We start from the raw sequence: 27744 nt of genomic DNA on the forward strand, positions 1-27744 counted from the left end.
CCTCCCACAAGGAATACCCCCACTACAGGCTCGCTCCAGCAGGCACCAGCCCTAGGGGTAACACAAAAAGAGCCCCTCTCCAGCGGTCGGCATCCGGGGGCGTTCCGTGGCAGCCTGCACGAGATCGCCTCGCCTCTCCCCCCCCCCCAGACAGAAGGACTACGGAAGACACGGTAGCCCACAGGACACACCATTTACAATGTGGTAAGATACAACCCAGAAGCGGCGCAGGACCCTCAGGGCAGTCACCACAACACCCCGGTAAGCCTCCTCACCGCGCGACGGGGGCCCACACTTCAAGCCTCCCATCCAGGGGAGGTCACACACGACGGGCTGCCCTTAGTGAGCCCAGGGAGCACGCGGGAGGATTTATCTGTCCTGGGGATCATCCGAACCATAAGGGGAGCTTCCACACACCGTCTCCCACAGCAAGGCCAAGCCAACAGGAGATAAGCGCCCCCCGCCCCCAACTTCCCATAGCCCACACGGACCGGGAAAAGAAAGAACAGCCCCGAACAAACAGAGGACACCCTTACCTGGGGTACACACCGGGGGGGGGGATCAGCTCTCATGGAACGCAGCCCTCCCCAGAATGCCTCAGGCCAATACCACCCAATATATAAGACAAAGGAACTCTGGCTACTCAAGCAGGGGGCACGGGAGATCAAAGGAATCCCCAGAACGCCGAAAGGGATCCACAGGACATGAAAACCGCATTCCCCCTCCAGCATCACTCGCATAGCAAGTGGATACCTTAAACAAGGACCAAGGGACACACCCCTACACAGCAGGGGAAGCCCAAGCCGGCCCAGGGGGCAGCTCATATACCCCAAACATAATCGGCTACAAAGAGCAGCACACATGTCAATATCCAGGTGTAAACAAACACAGATAACACCACAGATACCCCCGGCAAGACAAGAGCCGAACCTGGTCCAGCATTGGGGCACAGACGCAACACAACAGAAAGGGAAGGCACCAAGAGACCAAGTGCAAACAGCAGTAACAGACACGGCACAGGGAGAGATGGAGACCAAGGAGGACATCAAAACATACTTGGGGGAATTCCAGGTCCAGCTAATGGCGTCAATGCAGACACAATTTGACGTGATGAAAAGTGAAATAAAAACAGCGATACAGGAACTAAAAACAGAAGTAGTAACCCTAGGGAAAAGGACGGATACCCTGGAGAAAATCCTTCAAAACCTAGAAGAGGAGACGCAACAAGGGGCAGAGACTCAGGACCATCTTGTCAGACTGACCCACAACCTCGAACTTCAATGCGAGGACTTAGAAAACCGCTCCAGGAGATAAAAAATTAGAATAAAAAATATGGTGGAAACAGTAGAAGATAAAGATCTTATGGAAGCGGTACAACAAGTCTTCTAGGAAATTCTTGCAACGTAAGGGGACATTGAAATCCCAATAGACATTACAAACTGAGTGGGGCCACAGAGAACAGGAGAACCAGGAGTCCGCCCTCGGCATGTTCTAATAGCACTTACGTCCTACTCCCAAAAAGAATAGATTCTTCGTAAAGCAAGGTCCATGGACCATATCAGAATGAACCAAGTGGACATCCAACTGTACCAGGATTTAGCGCAGTCGACAGTGCAGAAACGACGAGAGATGGGCCCAGTGATAAGAGAACTAGCGGCCAAACAAATCAGGTATAAATGGACCTTTCCCTTCGGTCTCCTGTTCTCGTTGGAAGGGAAACAGCAAAGAATTACAACATGTTAGGAAGGTATGCGGCTTTTGGACATACAAGAACAAGATGGAACACAGCAGGGGACACACGGGGAAGCAGCCACGCAGAGAAGCCCATGGGAATGAAAGAAAACTCAACAGGAAATCACAGCGCCCCACAAGAAAATAAATATAAAAAATAGAATACGCACTAAGCAGGACACACAGAATCATGATGGTGCTCAGTCAAACCACAGGGCACACCACCCAGAAAATGGGGCCATCCCCCAGAGCAGCTCGAGGAATCCAAGTGGGGTTTAGCATTCCCCACAAATGTATTCCCGAGTACTTGAGGGCATGGCGCGACAGGCTTCATGGCCAAGCGATAATAGGTACCAGAGCCATCCTCAGGGCAGTTATGGGGGGGCGGGAGAGAGCTTCACATGTGGGGGTTGCGACGCAGAGGTGGGGAGGGAACCGGAAGGAAACACAACCAGCTCACAAGGGCCCAAGGAAAGCCAATAGAGAACATGGTATCCACGAAAGAATGGGGTTAAAAATACTAACCTATAATGTCTGAGGGCTGAACTCCCCGGTTAAAAGAAAGATGATGGAGCATTTTATACAAGCAGGGAAATATGATATCATCATGCTCCAGGAAACCCACACGAAAAGGCAAGACAGCAGGAGGCTCTGACTGAAAGTGTACAATCAAATCTTCCAGGCAAACGAGCAGGAGAAAAGCGTGGGCGTCCAGATAGCATTTCACAACTCCCTAAACCCGCAAATTCACAATATCCAAGCAGACAAACGGGAGAGATTCCTATTCATGAACATGCATATCGACGGGTACCCCCTGACATTAGCAACGATCTATGCCCCGAACGCGGGCCAGGATGGGTTAATCAGAGACAGCCTAGATAAACTAGAAACATTTGCCAAGGCGGAGGTGGTGTTGGGGGGGGGGGGGGGGGGAAATCAGGAGGGGCTTCACCATTGCATTGGACCCCAACATAGACCGATCAAGCTTCAGACCGTCGGGTCAGGGAACGTCAGCGAAGGCCCCAAGACTGAAAATGGGGAATCTAGCATTAGAAGATGTTTGGCGGGGTAAGGGGACAGACCCAGAGGTTTACTCACGTCCATAACTCCAGGTCCAGAATTTACTCCTCAGGAAGATCCAACACGCAGAGACAGGAGCAATATGACTCTCCGGTCATGCCCCACTCTGGGCGGACCTCCTCCTGGCCCGCCGTCAGTAGGGTTATGGAGATGGAAACTCCCAGCGGAAATAATGCAGGACCGAGTCATGGGGAACACCATCAGAGAACACATAACAGAATATTTTGCAAGTAACAATTCCCCAGAGACTTCCAGGGCAACATTATGGGAGGCCTTTAAGGCAGTGACTAGAGGGCATTTCATCGCACTCAAAAGCACAAAAGAGACAAACAGAATCGCCAATGGGAAGCAGAGCTGGAGGGCAAACTAGAAGCGATCCAAGCAGAGATGGCCCAGAGCCAGTCGTCGAGATTAAAACAAGCCTTAAGGCATATTCAGGGGCAGCTGGAAACCATCCACACTAGACGCGCGGAGAGAAGCCTAATTCAATTGAAACATTGGTATTATATGAAAGCGGACAGACTCCTGGCCAGGCAGCTAAGGGAAACAACAGAAACAGGCAGTCAAAGCATTGAAGGATGAGCAAGGGCAAACAAGGGCACAGATGACGAAAATGAGGAATATCTTCAAAGAATACTACCAGCGCTTATATGACTCAGACTGTCCCAACGAGGGGGAACATGACACATATCTAGATGGGATCTCCCTCCCAACAATCATGGAAGAAAAACAACAGCTGGACAGCCTAATCACAGAAAAGGAGGTAATCCGAACAATCCGGGATCTCCCCAACAATAAAGCTCCAGGCCCGGATGGCTTTACCACACAATTTTACAAGACATATAAAGAAAGCCTAGGCCCAATCCTTACAGAACTTTTCAACACCTTTAGACCATGAATGAGGCAAAAATATTGGTATTCCATAAACAGGGGAAAGATCCAGGGCTTCCCAGCTCATACCGCCCAATAGTGCTAATAAATCTAGACGCAAAGCTGTTCACCAAAATACTAGCCAACAGACTCTCGTGGGTGCTCCCGAAACTGATCCACCAGGACCAAATCGGGCTTCGTCCCCAACAGGCAGACTCACGATAACATTAGGAGGATAACTCACTTGATCGAAAAAGTAGGGATTACACACACACACACACACACACACACCTGCAATATTATTGGTGCTTGACGCGGAAAAAGCATTTGACCGCGTTGAGTGGTCATTATTTCGCATCCTGGGAAAGATGGACATGGGAGAGGACTACATAAACAGGATACGGGCCAATTATAACTCGCCAAGCATGTGGATTGCAGTAATTGCTGAGCTATCGGATAAGGTTAGGATAGAGAGGGGGGGGGGGAACCAAACAGATGTCCCCTTTCGCCACTCCTATATGTGATATTCTTAGAACCCTGCCCGGCGCGAATAAGGGACACTCTGGACATCAAAGGCATAGACATGGGGGGACCTCCCACAAAATTGCAGCATACGCAGATGATATGCTGGTAGCCCTGGGAGAACAGACGAAGACATTGCCGATCCTCCTTCAGGAGATGGAGACCTATGGAACCATCTCGGCGCTGAAAATAGACCGAAGTCTGAAATAATTGGGTGGCAGCAGCTTTACAACTGAGGGTGGCAGCAGCCGGGTGAAATACCTCAGAGTCACTCTGACCAGTCGCATAGAAAAACTATGTGGAGGAAACTATCCCCAACAGCTAGACAAAATAAGGAGGGACTTAGAGAGGTGGAACCCCCTGTCTATATCGTGGTGGGGCCGGATTACGGCAATAAAAATGACAATTCTGCCCAGAATCATGTTCTTATTCCAGGTGCTACCGATTAGAGTCCCAGCCTCCTATTTTAAAACACGGACCAAAACCATAATGACATATCTGGCAAAAAAGACCCCCAGGGTGTCCAGCACAGTCCTTAAGGCTCAGAATAAATGGGGGCTGCGCCCTCCCCCACTTCTGAAAATATTACGAGGCATCTCAATTGTGGGTCTTCAAAGAGTGGATGCCGGACTCCTCCCAGAAACTGTGGTTAGCCCAAGATAGAGCTGTAGCTGCAACCCGACTGTCACCTACTCTGGACAAATAAAAGAACAGACAACCGAACAAACAAATAAGCGAAGTAATAAAAGCAACGCTAGAGATATGGGATAGAGCTACCGAAAAAGAGACACTGACAATAGATCCGGCCCCTTTCATGCCAATGTTCAAGAACCCAGAGTTCCAACCGGGGATGGAGAAAAGCACATATCAAAAGCGGGAAGACGCAGGATGTACAAAGATAGGCGACATGTATCAGGCCCAGGAGATTGGAACCTTCGAAGACTGCACAAAACAATTAGGCCTTACCATCAACGATGGGTACAAATACGAACAACTGCACCACTGGCTGTGCTCCCCACAGATCAAACATGCAGCGACAAGGAAATTAACCCCTTTGGAATCATATCACGACACACTCTGGGACCAAGAAATTTGTCCAGACACCTATAAATTCCTGAACGCCCAATCCGAAGAGATCCAATGGCAATACATGAAAAGGTGGGAAAACACACTCAGGTGCAATGTCACAAAGGGTCAATGGGAATACATATGGGGAGCCATCCCCAAATTAATGCAGGTGGTCCAGACGAGGGAGATGTGGATGAAGATCCTTGTACAATGGCATTACACTCCAGAAAGACTACACACAATGTGGAAAACCACCCAGAACAAGTGCTGGAGAGAGTGCGGGGCATAGGGTAAGTGGAGACACTTCTGGTGGGACTGCCCGGCACTCCAATTCTGGAGGGACGTCAAAACTCAAATGCAGTCAATGTTCACTGGATTAGGGGAGCTTGGGGAAGAGGTGTGGATGTGTGGCCTCTGGAACCCCCGAGATAAACTACTGACAAAGACACAGAAGCGGACCTTTATGGGTCTGCTAATAGCGGCATGGTTGGCCATAGCCCAAAAATGGAAACAGAAAACGACACCAACATTATTTGAATGGCTACAAAGAGTATGGTCATATATAGCGATTGAGCGCATCACCTATAACATTCAAGGAGATGGCCACAAATTCAGAACGGACTGGGGGGCGGCCCTTGACTATCTGCAGAGCGATTACATGTAACAATGGTGCCCGCATAAAATAAGGATTTTGGACATGTTTACATAGAAGCCAGCTAGACACGTATACATGATCCGTCACACAGAACGAGACCTTCCGGTGGGGGGTGGGGGGGGCGTAACGAGGGACGGTTATGGGACATGGTTGGCTCCTATGTTGTTAAGAAATGCAATAAAAACACGTTTAAAAAAACGGTTGGTCATACATAAACTAACTTTAGGAGGTGTCTCGGCCACAACAGTAAAAGAAATCCACTTTTCCCTATCACAAACTGGTAGGCTAATGCAGAATATGCACAGTCCACAAGCCAGCATCAGTGGGTCTGAAGTCTAATGTGGCCTTTTCTTTTATTTATATTGGCATAACTAGCATAACTTCTAATAAACGCATATTTTCAAATTCAGTGCAAAATGACAATTTTGTAAACATGACCTCCCATTATCTAAGATAATGTGTCCATGAACAGACCCTTTACAAGCGGTTTTAGTACTCTCCATTTCATGCTGTATTGCATCAAAATTGTATAGTTTTTCTAAAAGGTGTTTAAGTCGGTCAGATGATCAGGCTGCCATGCATCATGACAGAATCATGAAAATAACTTAATGGCCATGGGTCCATAGGAATCGTCAGAAAGCATAATTATGTTTCCAAGTCTCTCGTCAAATTAATTCCATAACGGTAGTTTCAATAGTTTGTTCTATCTGATTCTGTAAGACTTAGCATGATTCATGGGCCTTTCAGTGTAAAGTTTTCAACAAAAAAAAAAAAAAGACGACGACTGGTATCTCCTCCCCATCTCTACCTGATTGGCCGACAGATCATGGGCTTAGTTTTAGGTGTGAATCCAGGTATTGGAGAAAGATTTCCAGTTTCCCCAATTCTTGCAGGCGTTTCCTTTAGGTTTACTGTCAAGACAATTCTCAATTGCTGAGACAGCTTGAGGAAGAAGATTTTTCCTTTATAGAGTGAGGCAGTGTGTCGACAAGTTTGGAAAAAAAAGCAAATGCAGTCAATCAATGGCAGCAACCTAGAAACTATCTGTTCTGGTCCATGTATTGTACAACATGCTTAGGTATTCCTTTGATGTCAGCATTTTTTGGACGAACAGGTAAGATGCACCAAATGAAGCGATGTGCCTCCATGTCGCAAGAATGTATTATTCTTTTGTCAATCGTTAGCAATATAACACTTTGGTTTAGAATTGGTGTCTCTTTATCTTTACACAAATGAGGATCGATTTTTCTAACACCGTTCTCGTTATTTCTTAACATTTTCATTAGTTGCCTTTTATTTTTTTATAATTCCGTTTTCAATGAGTACCAATGGGAACATATTTTGTCGTTATTATGCTACAACCAGAGATGTCCATTGACGCACAGGCTCCCTTGATAGTATGCTCCAAATGATGTACAGGTGTGTACGGACCCTGATCAGTCACTTGCACACAAAAAAACCTTAAATCCCCGAAATATGCGAGTCACCCAGTGCTGCATCTTTACAGCTGATGGGGTCTCGATTGTACAGCATAACTCATTCCAATTGCTTTCAGCACACATTTAATTTTGGGACTGAAATTGTAGTTTTCCATACCATCGGAAGATTTACAGGGGGCAAAAATTCAAGTTGGAAGCTACTACCCAGCCATGAAAAACTATTTGCCACCTCAATTCTATACAAACAGATAGGAAACAATTTCTTACTAGCCAAGAGTCATATGACCCCCATGTCATACATTCTCGTACATGGGGTCTCTATCGGTACTAAGTTTGTTAAACTCGGCAGAACCGCTGTTGAGCTCTCAACTTTTTCATTGTTTAGGAGTTAGGTTTCTGGTGCCACTATAAATCCTAGCCAGGTAATCTGGTACCCTGAGCCTCCATTATAAGTAGCCTGAAGGGCTTCTGTGGGGAAGACTTTAAAGCATCTTTTGGGATAACAAGCATTCAGGATCCCTCCTAATCCACTCTACAAGGAACATCGGGCAGTGGCTGATTCAGTCCTGTCCCAGGAGACCCCGGAAACTCAGGAGACTCACTTCTGCCACACATCAAGATGGGGAGGCCAGGTAATTCACCAAACTGGTTAAGTTAAGAACACAATTTACACCCAAGAGCGTAATGCTGTATAGAGTGTATACTCTATCGTGTTTGCAGACACATGAAAATATGAAATTTAGCATAGGTGCAGAGTACATGAGGGCAAAGTTCCCCATTTGTTCTGTTAGCAATAAGCATTATATTGGATGTTTTTGCCAGTGTTTAACAGATTCTTTTGTGAAACAGTTAATAGTGGACATGTTTTAAATAGCTTCACCCTGCAAACGCACAGAATGACCTTGCCAAGTCGCAGCTGTTGGGCTTGGGGGGGGCTAGGTGGGGGGGTATTAGAGCATATAGAGGATAATGTTAAAATAGCTAGGAGCAGCTGTAGCTCGGAATGCAAGACACTGGCTTCAGTTTAATTATAGCAAAGTGAATAGCTGTTGAAATGTTATCTGTGTTCCAGCTTGTATTTAAATGCTTTGTGAATGGACAGACTCGACTAGAGTTCAGATCAGAAGGTGTCTTTACACCAAACATAGCTGCAGCTGTTAAAAATCTCGCTCGCCGGGCATAAATATTCTGTTTGGTTGCTTAATTATTTGATTATTTGTTGACATTTTACAGTTCTTTATCAACCGGGACAGATACCTCATTTTGCACCCATAAAGATGATTTGTTTTACGACTTTGTTCTAAATGTATGCAACGCTTACCTGGACTCCTCGGGAGCGCAATACCTTCCCAGTCTGTGGACCTGATACCTTGGAATCTTTAGGATTCTTTTTCTGTTTGAAGAAACAAATGACAAAAATGGAAATGCTATAACATTAACTGAGACACTACATGAGATGTGTATAACCCTAAAATCACTCCCTACCAACTCTAGAGCTGAATTCCCTTCTCACCTGTGTTTTATTATTGTGGAGCACTCCATCCTGCTTTTCTACAAGGGCACGTTGAGATGGAAAAACAATGGTAACTTTGGATGCTGAATGCCTTTTGCCTTTAATTGTCTATTCTTTTAAGAATTAATCTTTGGGTAAGTCAGAAGGTGAAGATACTGTACTCTTGAGGGTTGAATTGATTCCTACGTTGGAGAGATCTCTCTTTCCAATTACTTTTGTCTTTCTTTTTTTTGTAGGTTCAAGGAATTTGGGGAAAGAATTATGGACGAGTATGGCTGCGCAGTTACTCAGGATGAGAAAACGTTTTAAACGCAAGTTCACCAATTCAGAGTAACAGCAGCCTGCGAGGTGGAGCGCGGTAACAACTGAGGAGATAACTTGAGGAACCTTCAGGTACATAAATGCTTAAAAAACGTCTTCTGTGTAATCTCTTGTGTTTTCTGCAGGTTTGAGAAGCTTAGGAAAAAACCTTCAGAACATGCAGTGGCTGGGAATTAAACTTCTGAGTGAAGGTGCTGCGGCGGCCGAGCGAAAACTGCTGATTGAAGATACTGCGGCTGTGAGAGAAAATTCTGACGGAAGATGCTGCGGCTGTGAGTGAGACTTCTAACGGAAGATGCTGCGGCTGTGAGTGAGACTTCTGACGGAAGATGCTGCGGCTGTGAGTGAGACTTCTGACGGAAGATGCTGCGGCTGTGAGTGAGACTTCTGACGGAAGATGCTGCCACTGTGAGTGAGACGTCAGACTGAAGATGCTGCGACTGCGAGCGAATAAATGTTCTTAACTGAAAATATACAGCGTCGGAGATAACTGTTGGGTAAGCCTCTTCTGAGAACTATGGTACTCTGTAACTCTTCATAAAAATAATGTCTCTATTCTCTTTTTCTCAAGTTCTGCGAGGAGAAACAGCAGTAGCGTTACCCGCTTCAGCGGAGCAGACACGAAGCACGCGTTCCAGCACAGGCGGGGCTTAAGTAGCTCCCTCTGCTAATATGAATAGAACCGTGTTGTTACTTGTAAATGGGTCTTGCTGCGGCCATCTTAAGTGTATGAAATTACTATTGAACCTCACTGGTGTCTATGGAGGTAGATGCTGTGAATGCCATATGTGCCAGGCTAACAGCCACCTTTGACCTGCTGATTGATATAATGTGCTCTGCCTAGCCTGAATGAGGACTATGCTCACTGACTGTGATCATGACAATGTAGTGTGAAGCGTCAGGATCTGCACTACTGGAAATGCAGTAATATTGGCCTGTAACAGGGCATCCACAAATTAATCTTTGAAAGTTGAGCGATGAGGCCTGAGGCACAAGGATGGAAAGATAGTTCTGCTGGTTGAGTGACTGTTGCTGTGATTGTATCTGTTAAATTCTAAAATCAAATATAAGATAAAAAGTATTGGGAAAAAAACGTTTGAAAGACACAAAAGTTGGAAAATCAAACAACGAGGAAAAAGAGATACAAGCTTTAAAAATATTTAGAAGATTGTTACAAGTTGAAGTAGAAGAGCGCCCCCCCATTCAAACGTTATCAAAAGAAAACTTACAATAAGGTCAGAAGGACAGTAAATAACGGGGTAAGGGTAACGAAGAGGTAGAGTCCTACATGAAAAAGGGCAGTGTGGAACATTAAATGGTGCAAGGATAATGTTTGTGTTTTGAGAGGGTGGCTATAGAAAATCACCCAGAGATTTATATAGGGCTTGGCAAATTAAGAGTGAACCCCAAATGACAATCTACATCATAATTGCCTAGCAACAATGCGCCTTCTTGAATCCACATTACCGCCGGCAGGCGGAAGCCACCCCGCATCCGGGAAGGCCTGCTGGGAGAAGGCCCTGTTCTGCACCTGGACCCCCACACTCCACCGGACCTCGGAGAGAGCAGGAGCTCTCTCTGCAATCTCACCGGCCCACTCGAAGCCACGGCAGCCATCGGGCTGCAGGAGCAGCATCTGAATGAATGAGCGCTTCCACACGCTCCATGTATCTGCAAGGTGATCCTAAGACCCAGAAGCTTGCCCCTAAGAAATCGCCATTGAGGAAATATCACCGCCATCAGATGATTTTCAGTCACCCACAAGCCGTTGCCTGCACCCAAGATGGCCACCCCGCCATCCCGTTTTGAGCAGCGTCACATTGCCTAGCAACTCGGCCCCTTCTTGAATCCACATTACTGCCAGCAGGCAGAAGCAGGCCCGCATCCGGGAAGGCCTGCTGTGAGAAGGCCCCGTTATGCGCCTGTGCGCAGCATGGACCACTCCCTTGTCTCTGCATCTAAAAAAGGTACGACATTATTAACACAAATACCAAGTCCTCCACTCTCTCGGTCCCACTGCCACCGTTATCTGCCAGCTATTCTCAGTAGCACTATAGTTGAGATTACTCATTATAAATCTACTTGGTTGATACGATCTGCGCACATAACGAAACCATGGTCAACCAGCTTTAGTACAATCCTGCGCCAAAGATAATCAAGGCACCATGTACTGAGTATGAACTTTCTAGCTGCGAATACATGTAGCATCTGAAAACTTTCAAACTACACCAATTGCACTATACGCCTTCCCTCAATTACATGCCTGTTGATTTGTTATGTTTGCAAGTATATACGGACTGATTGTATTACGATGCCTATACATTTATAATTGTCTCATTTTGAGTACTGGCACAATTAATTGCTGCATTACTACTAGATGCCACTGACCACGTGCTAAATTGCTTAGATCACTGATCCCCCCTATCTTAGCTAATGCTGGACTAGCCTACCAGCTCAGTGCTCCTGACTGTTTTTGTTAGACTAACTTATCAGGACAATTGGCTTTAGCCTGTACTGTTGTTCCTCTACCTTGCTAATGCAAAAATAGCCTACCTGGCTCATTGCTTCCACCAGTACTGTTAGACTAAGCTCATTAAGATATCTGGGTCTAGCCTGCACTGCTGACCCACAACCCTAGGTATGTTGGACTAACCCACCTTGTCATTGCTCTTGCCTGCACGGTTTAACTACCTTACTACTATACTTTGCCTAGCCCACACTGCTGATTGCCATTGCCTAGCTAATGTTGGACCAGCATCCTTGCTTACTGCCTGTACCGTTGGTCTAGCCTAGACAATATTTGGCCTGTACCGTTAGACTAACCTTCCACGATACGTGGCTCTAGCCTGTACTGTTGATCCTCATTTTAGCCAATGCTTTCACATGTATTATGAACTAGTCCACCATGGTATCTTGCGCCAGTCTGCACTGCCGATTCCCAATGACGCAAATGCTACACTAGCCTATTACGCTAACTGCCCTAATTTGCACTTTTCAGGCTCAGGCCTGCATAGTCAACTGACCCATCCATGCTGTGTTGGATTAGTCTACTCAACCAATATTACCACAACCAAAAATCCACATCATATGCTTACCACAGCACATAACCTTTGCGCCGTTCGCATACTAGTCATACCCAACCTCTTAGTGTGTCTAGCTCAACTCTCTTTCCCTGACGTGCGAGTCCCTCCAAGCCTGTCCAAAATGTTGGCAGGTTGTTCACCCACCTTTGGACAAGACAGCTACTCCACACTTAGCTTACTCCCAAGTAATCTGTGCACCCTAGATTCCAGGAACTCCACACTCCGTTCCAGATTATCCAAACTATTCAAACCCCTCACCAAATCTATGCTCATGGTGAATAAGAGAACCAACCTTCCTATCAGCCAGAAGGCCATTAGCGATAACCCCACCATTACCAGCCCATGCCTTCACGCCACCACCAAGCACGGCAAGGCGTACAAACCCAAGAAAGCTGATTCAACTACCACTCCTACCAATGCCACAAACTCCCTCAAAGGAGCTCTAATAAATGCTAGGTCCTTGGTTGCTCACGCAACAGACATTTCTGACTTGATACTGGTAGACAACCTAGATTTTCTAGCCATCCCCGAATCATGGTTGCACGAAGCGGCAGGACCTATGATATCGCTAGCAGTCCCTGACAGTTATACAATATTTAGGTATTGCCATCATCTCCAAATCTAGCCTGAGACTCTCTCCCATCCAAACTTACCAATCTTGCAAAATCCTCACAGTCAAAGTTCAGTTAGTCAATTCCCAGACCCTTACTATTTACTTAATTTATAGACCTCCTGGCCCAATTGGGACGGTTGAGGAGGAGATCTACACCATACTATCCAATAACCTCAAAACCACCTCATAACTACTACTCCAAGGTGACTTTAACCTGGGTTTCAACGACCCTCTAGATAAATACGCCACAGCCACTGATAACATTTTGGCCAAACTTGGCTCATCCCTAAAAGTTAGCGAACCTACCCATAATAAAGGGAGAACTCTTGACTGGGTGGCTGACAATATTTGCATTGCCAACATCACCTCCATTGTTCCACAACCTTGAACGGACCACTTCCTACTGTCCTTTGTACTCTCAACTACTAGACCACTTTCATTAGTTACCCCCACTGCCCCACCTTGCCTTAGATGAAACAAAAAGAGCATCACAGCGGACAAAGTGATCCCTGTTATCCACCCCACCCTTAACTCACTCGCTGACAACCTAGATCCAGAAACACTTGTCAACGAGTACAATAAAATTATGCAAACGTCACTTGACATTATTGCCCCTATGAAACTCAGACCTAGCAAGCCCAAAACTTACTTGAACAAGTGGGTTTACATGAGTTCCTTACACACCATTTATTGCGGCGTGCGTCATGTATTGAAACAACATTAGTTGTAGTGGTTGAAACTCAAATTTAATCGTAGCCCTTTGTGATGACACGTGTTTCGACACTACCGATGATGGAAGATATATATTCTTTATTTTATATATAGAGTACGTTCTACCAGTAACGTTTCAAAATCAATCTTGATTTTATTTTTTTACAAACCCATCCAGTATTCACGCCGTTAACTAAGACCGTTCCCAAAAGATGGCCGCCAGGTTTTCGAACAGCAGAAACTAAGGTAGGACTACAGACCTTCAGGGAGACATTTTCAAATGTAACCATATGATGGCGCCGGACTAAAATAAACCAGCGTGCGGCGCAAGACAAGATATTTCGGAAAGGTAAGCTCCTTGCAAGGCAGGGAGTCGTGCCAATACGACCACCCTTATTTCTACTAAGAATTGTGCAATTTTCGAGTACGTTGTTATCTGACACGTGCATGCTTAGATTCACACAGCAATTTGCGGCCCGCACCAGACTAGCTGGAGTTTAATATGGGTTTTTTTAAAAATGTGGAACAATGTAATATGTGGAATGCTACACCTAAATAGTATATGCCTCACGTCAGACCAAGGACAGGCATAAACACATGGCCCCTCTTTGGGATATAAGACGCAGTTTCTCTTTTTTCGTAACTGCATGCCTACGGTGACAAAGTATTATTCAACATACGATATTATGGGTTGGCATTATTTCACTAAGTATGAATAAACAACACACCACAATCTTAAGCATGAGGCTCGCAGCCATGCGCATCATTTAAACAATCAAATTATGTTGAATAAATCTTAGGTGTGATTTAACCCAGGAATTGACTAAAGAAATGAAAATCGAATTTGAATCCAACTTGGATAAAGATCAGGGTAAGATCTTCCGCAATTAGGAGTCAACTCACACTCGGAGAACTGACCGCAAACCTAGTCTCTGCACCATTGCAAGTGTAATGGTAACAGATCGGCACCACTCTAACCGGAATTTTTGTATCTTGAACCAGCAGTCATGGTAACCTATGTACACTTTTACTATAATTGTATTATCTATAAATAACACATGGAAGAATGCTACCAATAGGTTTACAAGTATTTTCGCCCTACTCATCATAAACTATACTTATGATACTGTGTTTTTTCCTCTTGTTTTCTTTATTTATTCTATATTATCTTTTCATTTTACTCTTATTTTTCATAACCCTAATAATCCTCCTCAACCCCCCCCCCTAACTCTCTGTGGTCCTTTTTACACATTATGAATGAATACCTAATTCATATTTTTGTTGCACTGTGATCTTAAACATGCTTGTTTTGCTTTATTATCACCTTTCACTATGTAAAATGTTGGTAACTTTCATTTGGATTCTTTACATTCATAATTTTGTTGTATAAACTTAACTTCAGACTTGCCCAGATTTAATAAAGACACAGTAGTGTCGAAACACGTGTCATCACAAAGGGCTAGGATTAAATTTGAGTTTCAACCACTACAACTGATGTTTCAGTACATGACCCATGGCGCAATAAATGGTGTAAGGAACTCATGTAAACCCATTGTCTAAAACGGAATCTAGGAACTCTGTCTCTGTAGTTTCCCACACCTATGCGACATGTCCCAATGGCAATAAAACACTATTACGGTCGCGGAGGTTCAGAGTTGATACCCCAAAAAAAGTTCCTCACTTTTGCAAACTTCACGTGAACAAGTGGTTCACCCCACAGTTAAAAGACCTACGACAACTAAAGAGGAGTTGTGAAACCTCCTGGAGAGTACTCCCTTCAGAAGCCAACAGTACCAAATTAACTGAAATTTCATCCCAATACAAAAAGGAAATCTGTCTGGCCAAACGCAATGCCTACAATAAACGCATCTCCAATGCTAACTCTAGTATGAAGGAATCATTCACCATCCTTAAGGAATTAGAGTCTCCCATCCCTGACATCCGTACTAAAGACAAAACCTGACATTCAGATATACAACAGGCACTCTCTAACAAAGTCACTACACTTCAAAACAAAATAGCCCTAAAAAAAGCATCACTTAACTCTCTATCCCATCTTAAAAATACCTCTCCTGACCATCCCTTTAAGGACACTCCACCCAACTCCCCTGCCCAATTTAACTTCACTAAAACATCTACTCTTGAGGTAGAAAATGTTATTCTCTTACTTAAGCCTTCCAACTGTCAGGGCACCCTATTTCCCACCACAGCTCATAAAGTATGCTGCAAGAGATCTTGCCCATATGATCTCAAAACTTAGCAATGCCTCATTTGCTTCCGGCATTAACCCCACCATCCTCAAACAATCCTGGGTGCTCCCATTGCCAAAGAAGCAAACCCTTGATCCACGTATACCCACTAACTACCGCCCTATCACGACAGTACCTTTTCTGTTAAAAATACTTGGCAAGGTTGCCTACCTTCAAATTCAAAAATACCTGGAACTCCACAAACTCTTAGGAGCATGAAAATCAGGCTGCCATCCCCAACACGGAACTGAGACCGCCCTTATCGACCTGAAGACTCAGGTCGATGAGTTAAGAGACAAAGGGAAAACAGCCCTCCTCTTACTGCTTGACTTGTCGGCTGAATTTGACCTTGTGGATCACAAGGTCTTATGCAGTCACCTAGACTCAGCTGCCCACTTATCTAAAGAGGCCATACTATGGAGTGAGTCCTTCCTGAGCGATAGGACTATGAGGGTCTACTGCTCTGCAGTGACAGACTGCATCACGTGCAGGGTACCCCAGGGCTCTTGTGTTTCCCCTACATTATACAATATATTCACTAAGCCCCTTTTCGACAATCCGGACCTTCTGGGTATCACCTACACTAATTATGCAGATGACACCCAGATTCTCCTCCCACTTTCTGGGGGTTACGACAAGGATTTGGCCTTGGTGAATAGAGTGCATCTCATCATCCAGGCATGGATGGCGACCCATGGTGTCTGCCTGAATGATGATAAAACTAACATCATCCTGGGTACCCCGACCAACCTCAAGAAACTAGGCCGGGAGTATTCATCCTTCATAATAGACAGCAACCTTATTAAGGTGGCCAAGGAGGTGAAGTCCCTGGGGATCTACCTAGATTCCACTCTCTCCTTCGCCAAACAAGTGAACTCCATGGCCTCTGCCACCGCTTACACCTGTAAACTCATCAGAACTGGCAAATCCTTCCTATCTGATGACAATTGCATGATCCTAGCCAGAGCCCTTATACTCTCTAGGTTAGATTATTGCAATACCTTGTACATTGGCGCCAATGAATCAATCATCCAGAGGATAGCAATCCTCCAAAACAACGCCCTAAGAGCGGCACTCGGTGTGGGAAGATCACACATCTGTGATTAGGTGCAACAACTGGCTCTCAACCTACAATAAAATCCAGCTAAAACAGCATCTCACACCTATAAAGCACTGAATATTGATGCCCCTAGCTACCTTACGGATAGATTCCTTTGAGAACATCTACTAGACTTACCAACAGCAATTGCCTCACCATCCCAAGCTCTCTAAAGGGTTCCATGTAATAATGTCGCCACAAAAATCTCGCCATGCAAAAATATTGCCGAAAAATGGCTGTTTTTTGTGGCGACATTATTGCATGGAACATGCGGGGGACACCCCCGCAACCCCCAATTTTTTTTTTTTGTAAAAAAAATGTTTTGGCCCGTCCCCATATATATGATCACCCAAATAATATTGCCACGACATTTCCGCGGCGATATTATTTATGGCGACCATATATATGGCGATATTATTACCCGATACCCGCTAACCTTGGTGGATGTAGTTTCCCTGTCAAAGCGGCCCAACTATGGAACTCCATGCCACACCACATCAGAGAAGACCAACCCTACCTGAACTTCAGACTTAACCATATTAACTGGCTCAAGCCCACAGATGAGTAAGACCCCCCTCATGCATGACCCACAATTCTGGATTGTAATCTTATGATCTAGTCTTTGTATATAGATTGTTTATATTCTCCATGTTGTAATTGTTGGATTTATCCATTTCCTGTATATGTACCACTCCTGCTTACATCTAGTAACCTTTCTACCCAAGCCTTGCATATCCTTTTACTGCTGAGCCCTGATGCCCTTGGGTCTGGAGCACATTATAAATGATTAAACAAACAAACATAATGACACACCAAGCAACAAGCCTGAACCCGATGAACCACGCGTTTCTCAGTTAGTCCAGTAAATACGATTCAGATAGCTCACTTGATCTTCTCAGAGGGCCCATTCAGGAAAACAAGAGCAGTGCTACCTTCCGTTTAGGATGGAACTTTACACGCTACTACTAGTATCCAAGTATTTCAGCACACCACCCTCTATCAGGCTCACCCAATTTCCACATTATTGGTTTTTAAACATGGCCACCGGCCCCTAATGGACATTGCCCCCCCCTCTTGGTGTCTAGTTACGTTGCGGACACAGGGTCTAGCCATTATGGCTGGACGTACTGGATATATTGACATGCGCAGTTCCTTTAACTGGGACTGCTTTGTTCTATGTGATATTTTCATTTTTTTTTAAAAAAAATCATTTCTATGCCCTCTCCGCCCCACCATTAATCCCAACACCCTCCTCCCCTGTCCCTCCCTCGTGGCGGGATTAACACAAAACCGGGGGGCGGGGGGGTTTCGGCCCCCGTACCCTCCTCCCTCAGTCCCTGCCATCCCCAAAGACTCCCCCTGTCCCTAATCCAACACACATACACACACAAACTTACATCCCCTCGCTCGATTCCGCTTTTGGCTCATGTAGTGCCCATCAGCCCCTGCACTCACTCGTGTGCGGCAAGGGCATGACAGTTCATTTAATCTTTCTAAATCAATTTTTTTTGTCATCTTTTTTTAAACGAATACATCACTTAGGACCGTTGGCTTGGGTCACTATTGACTGGTTGAAAACGTGCAGTGCCAATGAGCACGCAAGACTGCCAGAACCTCCACCACTTACCTAGGTACAGGTAATGGGTGGGTTTTTATTTAAAATTCTGTTTTTCCTCTGTAGTTTGAGCTGGTGCGAGGCAGATTTTTAGGCGATGATCTAAGTGCTGTGGCAGTGTGAGGTTACATGTAGTGGACAACAGGATGAGGTGCAAAGCATTTATTGGATGCTTTCCAGCCCATTTATAAACTTCTATTCTATGCTCTTTGGCTGCTTTGTAGATTGCTGCAGTGATGACTACAAGGGGCAATCCAGAGCGGCACTTGTCCCATCTCGTGTCCAAATTAAGCACATTTATTGCGTACACGTGGTGAGCAGCATTTTTTTGTGTAGTGTCCGAGTTGTGTGGTTGGGGAGTTAGGATTGATGTTCCCGCCCTCTTCCTGGCCCCCTTGATTTTTCTTGTTTAGTTATTTCATCTGTGGTTTTTTCAGTTTATGTTTTTATTCTTGCTTGTAGGGATCAATTGGCTGTCCAGCCCAGATTTAAGCAAGGGTGCATATTGTGGCACTAGCATGATGGTAATCTGGTGATGGGTTCTGTACGTACTTTTTGGCGAGGGAGCATGTTGCTCAAATTATGGTGTTGGGTATGTAGGTTTCACCCTGCTTCCCTACTTTCTACTTGTTATTCTCTTTACTGGTTGCGCAGAAGTGTTCCTTTCTTATGTTGCACACTCCAATGACCCAGACTTAAAAACCTTTTTTGCAGGTATGCATAATTTTTGATTGCTATCCTTTGTCAATTTATAGGCCGTGTAACAGTGTGTGGCTTAGGATTTGTAGTGCTAGTTCTGTTAACATTTTAGTACTACGATTGGTTACATGTGGATATTTACAATTTGTATGCGTTTTATATGTTTTGTCAAACCTGGTTTCCCAGACGTTTAAAATTTTGTGATAACGTTTAAACCGGTCGGTGTATTGAAAAGTAGCCGGAAGACATCTACTTTGTTTATTTTTTGTCTCCAATTGACTACATATTTGTTCAAATTGGATTAAAACCCTGCATCTGGGAGCACTGCGCTTGTGAAAATCTGCACTCTATTTTTTTCTATTCATGATGGGCTAAGTGGTTTAGCTCTCATTGTGTATATATGATATATCATATATATGATATATCATATATATGATATATACACAATGAGAGCTAAACCACTTAGCCCATTGTTTATATATCATATATGCCCAGCCCTACAGATGAGGGGTGCATCAGCCACTTTTAGTCCCTAAAAATAGGAAAATACTCCCAAAAAATTAAAATGGGGAGTAAAAATACTCCCACATATAATGACACATTGTAAGTACCTTGTGCCCCTGCTTTCACCCACACGGCTCGATGAATATGTTTGGACCAGTAGTGCACGTAGTACGACAGGAAGAAACTATTATTAGTGCCTAATTGGAAGAAGTAAACATATATTTTAACGTGTATGAATAAACGAGGTGCAAGGGAATTATGGCAAAAACATTTCCGTTTTCCAGTGACAATGTGTGTACTCTATTATAAAATACTCCCATTGGTAACTGGACTTACATTTTTACTCGCAAAAAAATAAATGTTACTCCCACTTTAAAAAATAGGAAGTAAAATACTTGCACTTAAAAATCTTGTACCGGGTACTGAGTACGCCGCAACCAAACCCCACGCCAACGCTCTCAACACCCAACCTAAACCCAGCATGAGTTAACTTAGTTTATGCAATTTCTTCAAAATTCGAGGTGAAAACAACCACCCAACTTCACTCCAGCAGCCCTCTCTGCCCCTCTCAGAGCACAGCACCTTTCACCCTGCCCCTCTCAGAGCACAGCACCGTTCACCCCGCAAAGCTCAACCTAAATTTGTAACAGATTGCAATCTGCAAATGTGTAAAAGCCCTAGCCTTTTTGATTTGTATTCATAAAGTCATGCAGGTTAGTCTGTTCTGAAAGGGCGGTCAGCTAATCATATTCCCCCCGCCCCTTTAAATATGTGCCATGCCAAAATGATAGTGCACATAGGTGTCTAGCTCTATCCATCTACCGACAGAACCATGCCAGCTCTGTAGCTGCACAAGGCAGGTTGAAAGGTCACCTGTGCATCCCCGACAGCTGCTGGGACAAAGTTACTGCAGGCAAAAGGTAGCATTTTAACTATCTGCACCTGTGAGCTAAATACTAATAATGTTCTGCCTTAATCGGTCTTCTGGCATGTAAATCTCTGAAAGATAAACCATGCCTGGTTGTCGCATGGTATAATCAACAAACACTCTGCAAAGATCGGCAGTTTTCACTGCTACACTTTTAATGTCACTGCCGAATGGGAACCAAATTCCTCATAATTCAAAATGTTTTTGCATATTTTTGCCTGACACAACAATAGATTTTAATTCATTCACAATAATGTACACCATCAAAAACATCATGGCTCATTATGTAACAAATAAAAAAATGTTTAAATCAGACATAGCAAACATCTGAAAGTGCCAGCGCTATACACCTTTTTAAAATTTGAGCTTTAGATGCGTATAACCACAGTGGTGTAGGTGCAATCCCCGGATGGCACACTCACATGCCATGTATGCACAACTAGATCTAAGGCCAATTAGAGAGCAATAAGTCACAGAATGTTGAACATGACATAAGATGTGCATAACATAAGGCATCAATTAAACTTTTCTCCAGCACGGTTTTGAAAGCTCCACTGGTGCCCGCACTAGTTTCAACGTCTAATCGCCATTTTCTTCCTCAGGGCCAATCCACACCACACGGCGCTGGAGGTGTGCCGCTAACCGGTTAGAACAGTTCCACACTTCATCAAATGTTTTTAACGCCATCATCTTCCCGACGGAGCTTAAACAACTTCAAAGGATAAATACACACCAAATCACGTGCGACACCCCACAGTCTTATCGTTACTAAAAACGTAGAATAGAAAAGCTTCACTCGCCGCCTCATTGTGGAATGGGGACTGGTAAAGCCACATTAATTTGATATCACAGCAGTGTCAATTCTATAAGCAGTGCTTAACCATGATTGGAATTATTTTGATTGGCAGGGCTTAATGTCTCCAAAGCTGCCTCATGGAACAATAGCCTGGATGCTGCCTCCTTTGATTCTCCAGCAGGGAACATACAAACCTCTCCTAGGAGGTCTCCTGGGAAAGGTATTTCAGATGGAGCACTAACATAAGGCAAGCCTCCCACCAGTGTGCTGCCGATCCCTTTCTTTTGAGGTCAGTTGGCATGGGAAAGGGGAAGAGGCGAAGTTATAGAAGCCAGAGAGAGAAGGCACACGTGGGAAGGGTTCCACCATCTTATTTTCTGTTAAGTGCATCTTCTGTTTCGTTGTCCCCTCAATTACCTGCAAGCAAGGTACTCAAGAGTGTGATGTCATAAAGGCAAAGGGCACTTGCTACAACAATGGGGATTGGACAGCTTACAGGAGGCTTGCTGTGGATCAATCTCCTTGTAGCATTTTGCCCCAAAATGTTTTGATTCATCTTTGGCCCATCAAGAGAAGGGTACACCTTTGGAGCTCTGTTGGGAGTGCAGTCCATTGCAACATTACAAGAAACCACTCTAGTCCTAAACTCCCACAATGGACCACTTGTGAGCAACACCAACCCAAATATTGCGTGCCTGTCCCAAGTGTCTTCATGTGTGTTGGATCCAGTCGAACAGCTCACCTACTCTATGCCGAATCACTGCCTTAGGAAGCCTGGCTCAATACTATAGAGTCCAAAAGACAATAAGGTACTGTGAACAAGCCCCATCCTCCCCCACCCCCGGGTCCACTTTTGGAACAGCAGCTACTTCTTAAATGCTGACATTTTGCCAATATTGTATCTGAACAACCCTGCTCATCAAACAAGAGTGCCATTCTGCAACTGTCTGCATCTTCTATGGTCTCTATCCAGGGCTAGTGTTTTTAGTTAATTGATGCTCACCACAGCACCCCCATACCCCCAGGCAACCTCACTCCATCATCACCACCTTAGCTTCCCCAGCACCACCCACCCTGGTTTAAAAACCTAAGCAACTATGATAAAGCAACAGCTGGCAAATGTGTTAAGCACCTAGGAATATGATAAGATGGCAATGGTTGCCAAATGTCAATCTGCTGCCTACACAGGAACCAAACTGTTGATTTTGCAAATACATGGTTAAGTTTCAGGGGGTTGTGTAGCGGTGAAGAAGACCTACACAAAGGTGGCATAGATTTGGTTACAGACTCATTTCTTAGATAGAAAACCTCACTATCCACATTTCTATGAGGGGGTTCCCTGCCTTGAACTAAAGGAACTGTCAGAACATCCGTCAAATCAAAGTTCCACCGTCCTGTGTCAAACCCTATTCTAACTCTCTCACACTAGAACTAAAAAAGAACTAACAAAAAGTACTTGCTTCAAGAGAATGGTTCCCTTCTTCTGGTAATTCAACAGCGTCCAACAAGTGTTCTCTCTCAAAAGAAAATACCAGAGGAAATTACTTCCTTCACCTGGTTCACAGATTTCACCCAATCTTGTATCCAATGCCCAGGAGAATGTCTCCCATCCCCTGGCTTCTATTTAAGGTGCCAGACCCTTCTCTGGTGGTTAGTGGTCTCCCCGATGAGACTAGGAGACTTCCTCTTAGGTTCGCTTCACTGAACTTCACAGGGTCCCGGACCCTCACATAACTGTTTCACTATGCAGAGGAAGTCCACCTCGGATGCACTCTACAGTTTAGATGGGGTCCTAGACCCACCTTAACCCCTCTCCGGACATGCGCTCAGAAGGCCTTACAAGGTCCCAGACCCTTCTTGGACCCTCTCTAGGCCTTGTGAACCTCACAGTGTGCTTTGGCAACCATCCTCGACTCCTTGTGCCTACTGGCCCACTCGTAGCTCCCATTACCTTCTGGAACTCTGGCATACGGTGGTAGTTCTTCCAGGGAATGAAGTTGGCCATTGGTGCACGGCTGGCTGCTTCCTGCAGTTGCTGGATTGGCTCTATGCAGTATCAGTATGAGTCGGGGTCTGCGTGGGCCACCTCCACCTGGAGGTTGTACCCCTCAGGTTTGTAAAACAGATAAACGCCAGGTCCTGGAGAGCCGCCTTCCGCTTCCCGTAGGTGGTTTCTGCTCTCCGGTCTTTGCCGTTTCTCCGCTCCCTCGGCCAACAGTGTCCTTCCCTGCTGCTGTTCTGGGGCTGGCTCCAAAACGTGCAGAGTCTTTGGTTATTAAACTCTGCCAATGTCCATTCCCTCGCCGAAGGCCCTCCTCATGTCAGTACTTTAAGAAAAAGATACTCCATCTTCTTCCCAGTACGTTCAAAAGGATCGATCTTGAAGGTATTACTATAGCATATAGTTTTATGAGAGAGAGGCTGTGGGATGGTGCGACCAGTGTGGTGACTGATTAGACACTGGGGACCATGAGGTCCTCCTACATTGTACCACCCCTAGGGGGACAATTGGATAGCAGTCTTACCCCCTTAGCCGCATGAGAAGGGTCTCTCCCAGGGGATAAGTAATGACACCTAGTGATTCGTCACAGTGGGGCGAAGATTAAGAAACTTTCATTTTCCGTCTTTCTCTTCTTTCTTGTTGCTTTTAACTATGACATTGCTAGATACATGTGTACCAATATCCTGATATTGATACAAAGACATATCATTAATGCACATATCCTTCGATCATCCCGGCTACTGTCAAGCCATAACAGGAACAGAATACCTAGTGAGAGGAGGAACATGGGGGGAGAAAACAATGTTTTGAAAAATTAAAGCGAAAATAAAAGCCACTGATTTTCACCACCCCCTGTAACTTTCCTTTCACCATAAGCTGCTTGGCTTTAACATTGCAAGCTATGTTATGTCATATTATCCAGTATTTTAGATACCCATTATCTGCGACCATGATAACACCTAGGTCACAGAATGTGTATCCACGTCCCACGTACTCCATTGTAGAGACGGAATTTCATGCCAAGTGTGTTTAAAAATGAAAATGCATTATTTTTACAGTTGAAATTGACTGTCACAGAATGAATCACCAGCATGTTTCCTGTTTGTTTTTAAACTGCACACTTTAGCCTGCGTTTTCATAATACGGCAAAGACATTAAATAAATTGCTAGGCAAATAAACCAAATGTAAGCTTTGTGCCTCCCAGAAGAATATTAAAATCAGTCATCTTTGGTGATTCAGGCTGGTCAAGGGCAAAAACCAGAGCTCCCAAACAGAGAAACTTGTATAATGTGTTCATTGTTCATTAGGAGTGAATTGGTGCTTGGCAACCTTTATTTCAAACCCTGGAAAATACTTTAAGAATGATGAACCTTTACTTCCCAAAATTCTTTTCTAATAACTATAATAAACAGACTTTCAAATACTATAATTATTAGATTATAATTCCTATACCCAAAGGCAAGTACTACATCGTTTTACCTCCAATTTTCTGGCGACAAACAAATGAAATGTAGTGCTCGTTTACTAGCTTCCTTTATTGTTGACTTGCAAGAATGACAAATAAGAGTTGGTTTCATTTGCACATTTTTTGATCAGCAAGGGCAATGGAAATTAATGGATCATACACCACACAGAGTTGGTGAGTGATGTGATCTTTTATATCTTTAATTGACAGCGGGCTGGCACAGCTGCCTCATTCAAACTCCTTGCAGCTTTTCTCAACTGTCCACCCAACTTCCCCATTCTAGTTGCACTCCCAGAAGCGTGAGTCACTAAGTACAAGTACATACCACAACACATCCCTTACCCATAAAATAACAAGAAATCTGTGCATATAACAGACTGGATGTTGCTAAATAAAATAAGCACAAGAAAACTGTTGCTCAAGACCACCACACATCTAGAGCAACAACAATCTTCATTTCATAACATCGTCTTGGACCAAATTTGTGGTCTGCAAATTCTGCTACATGTACAAGAATTTGTATTTATTTATATTGCGCAGCCTGCCCACGGGCATCAGGGCGCATGTTTAGAAAGTTGGTTACAGTAAAGTGTTACAGAAGGCAGTTACAGATTTCAAAATCTATATACATAGAATAATGATATATACATATATTTACAAGGCGAGTCAGTCAGCTCAGTATGTACAAGGTAATTGAGTGGGAGCAGCATGCAGCAGGTGTTACAAAAGGGTGGCCGGAGCATCGTCTTGCTCAAAGAGCCAATGTTTTGTTCTGTTTTTGAAGGATTGGAGGGAAGGGACATTCCCGAGATCGTTGGGTAGGGAGTTCCAGAGCTTCACTGCAAGGTCTGGGAAGCTGGAACCTCTGGCAGTCTGAAGCTTGAAACTGGGAAGGATGAGTGTGTGTGCTTGTGCAGATCTTAAGGGTCTGGAGGCTGTGTGTTGGGTGAAGCGCGCTGACAGGTAGGCCGGTGCCGCATTGTTCTGTGCTTTGTGGCTTAGAACAAGAGTTTTAAGGGCGATACGCCGTGAAATGGGGAGCCAATGTATGTTGTGTCTGGTGGATGAGATGTGGGCGCGCCTGGGTATGTTAAGAGCAGCCCTGATGGCGTTATTCTGGGTTACCTGAATCTTATCAATAATTCTTTGGCTCGTTCCTAGGTAAAGGGTGTTACAGTAGTCAATTTTAGATAAGATGAGGGTTCTGGCGAGGATCAGGCAGTTGTCCATTGTTAAGAAGGGACGGCAAGCAGTGATTAGTTTACACGTATACGCAGATGCTGAGACTACTGAGTTGGTTGGTCTGATGAGATAGAGGGTGGAATCTAGGTGAATTCCGAGGGTTTTAGTGACATTGGTGACCTTAATAATGTTACCATCAATGTTGAAAGCCTCATTTACTGTCAAGTTTTGAGAGTTTGGACTGAGAGCCTAGGATGAGTAACTCAGTTTTCTCATCGTTTAGGCAGAGACCGTGGTAGGCCATCCACGCCTGGATGACGGTATAGAATGCATTGAGAGCTTTGACGTCGGTTACATAATCACCAGTGATGGGGATGAGTATCTGGGCGTCATCCGCATAATTTGTGTAGGTAACACCCAGATGGTCAAGAATATCAAAGAGTGGTTTAGTAAATATGTTATAGAGCGTAGGTGATACACAGAAGCCTTGTGGGACTCCGCAGGGGACGTGAGCTGGGTCAGCAGCGGCAAGAGGTGAGAAGACTCATGGATCTGTTAGCAAGGAACGAGCTGATCCAGGAGGTAGCTGCATCGGAAAAATGGGCGGCAGTTTTCAGGTGCTGGCAAAGGATTTGGTGGTCCACCAAATCGAAAGCGGCGGACAGACCAAGAAGGAGTAGGAGCGCTTGTTTGCCCTTGTCTTTCAGATCCTCAATTTGCGTTTTTAAATCTATTAGAGCGGTCTCTGTACCGTGTCTCGGGCGGAAACCAGATTGCCCAAGTCCTAATAGGTTGTTGTTATCGAGATAATCTTGAATTTGGAGATATGCAGCACGGTCCAGGATTTTAAGGAGGTAAGGCACCGTGGTGATAGGCCTGTATTTAGTGGGATTGCTAGGGTCTAAGTTAGGTTTTTTGATTAAGTGGATTACCCAAGCATCCTTGAGGTTATTTGGTACTATGCCAGATTTGAAGGAGGTGTTGATGAAGGAGGTGATGAAGGGAGCGCGGTCAGGCGCTGCTTCCTTTACGACTGGTGCAGGGCAGGCGTCGCCTTGACAATTGGATGGTTTTAACTTCGTGATGATATTTTCCAATGAGAGGTGAGAAACTAAAAGGTTTGAAGGAGTGATTACGGGATGGGATGTTGTAGGATTGGGTATTACCTGCTGAATCAAGGAGATGGGTTTTTTTGGTGTTGATTTTAGCTTGGAGTGTAGTGATTTTGTTTAGTAGTGCTTTTTGTATGTTGGCGCACCATTCAGTGTCGGGGGTACACGTGTCAATGGGGGCAACTGGGGACTCTAATTCCTTGAGGATTTTAAAGAGTTCCTTAGTGCTGGATTGAGCTTGTATGATCCTGTTGTTATAGACTTCTTTTTTGCCCGCTAGTATGGCTTCTTTGTATGAAGGCTGATGGATAAGAGGTTAATTTTATTTACTGGCGTAGGTGAGCTTCTCCAGAGAGACTCAGCATTGCGTTTATCTTTACAAGGTTCTCGTAGGTGTGGGGTGAACCAAGAGTTAAGCTAGTTACGCGTTTTTTCTTTGCGCTGTTTAAGTGGGGCAATGGAATCCAGGGCTTTTAACATAGCTCG

General features: G+C 44.7%; 1 protein-coding gene across 7 annotated transcripts in view; it reads right to left on the minus strand.

Moving 5' to 3' along the window:
• Positions 1-27744, minus strand: part of HYCC2 (hyccin PI4KA lipid kinase complex subunit 2) — a 1329865-nt gene that overhangs the window by 1266673 nt on the left and 35448 nt on the right. For 2 of the 7 annotated variants that reach the window (XM_069615448.1, XM_069615444.1), the window contains exon 2: positions 8687-8758. The exons of the other annotated variants lie outside the window; for them this stretch is intronic. The gene's annotated coding sequence lies outside the window, so the exon portion shown is untranslated. The remainder of the gene's footprint in view (positions 1-8686; positions 8759-27744) is intronic. 7 annotated transcript variants of the gene reach the window in all.

Source organism: Ambystoma mexicanum, chromosome 9 (assembly GCF_040938575.1).
Source record: "Ambystoma mexicanum isolate Mex_15411 chromosome 9, UKY_AmexF1_1, whole genome shotgun sequence".
In the NCBI taxonomy this organism is placed as follows: Eukaryota; Metazoa; Chordata; class Amphibia; order Caudata; family Ambystomatidae; genus Ambystoma; species Ambystoma mexicanum.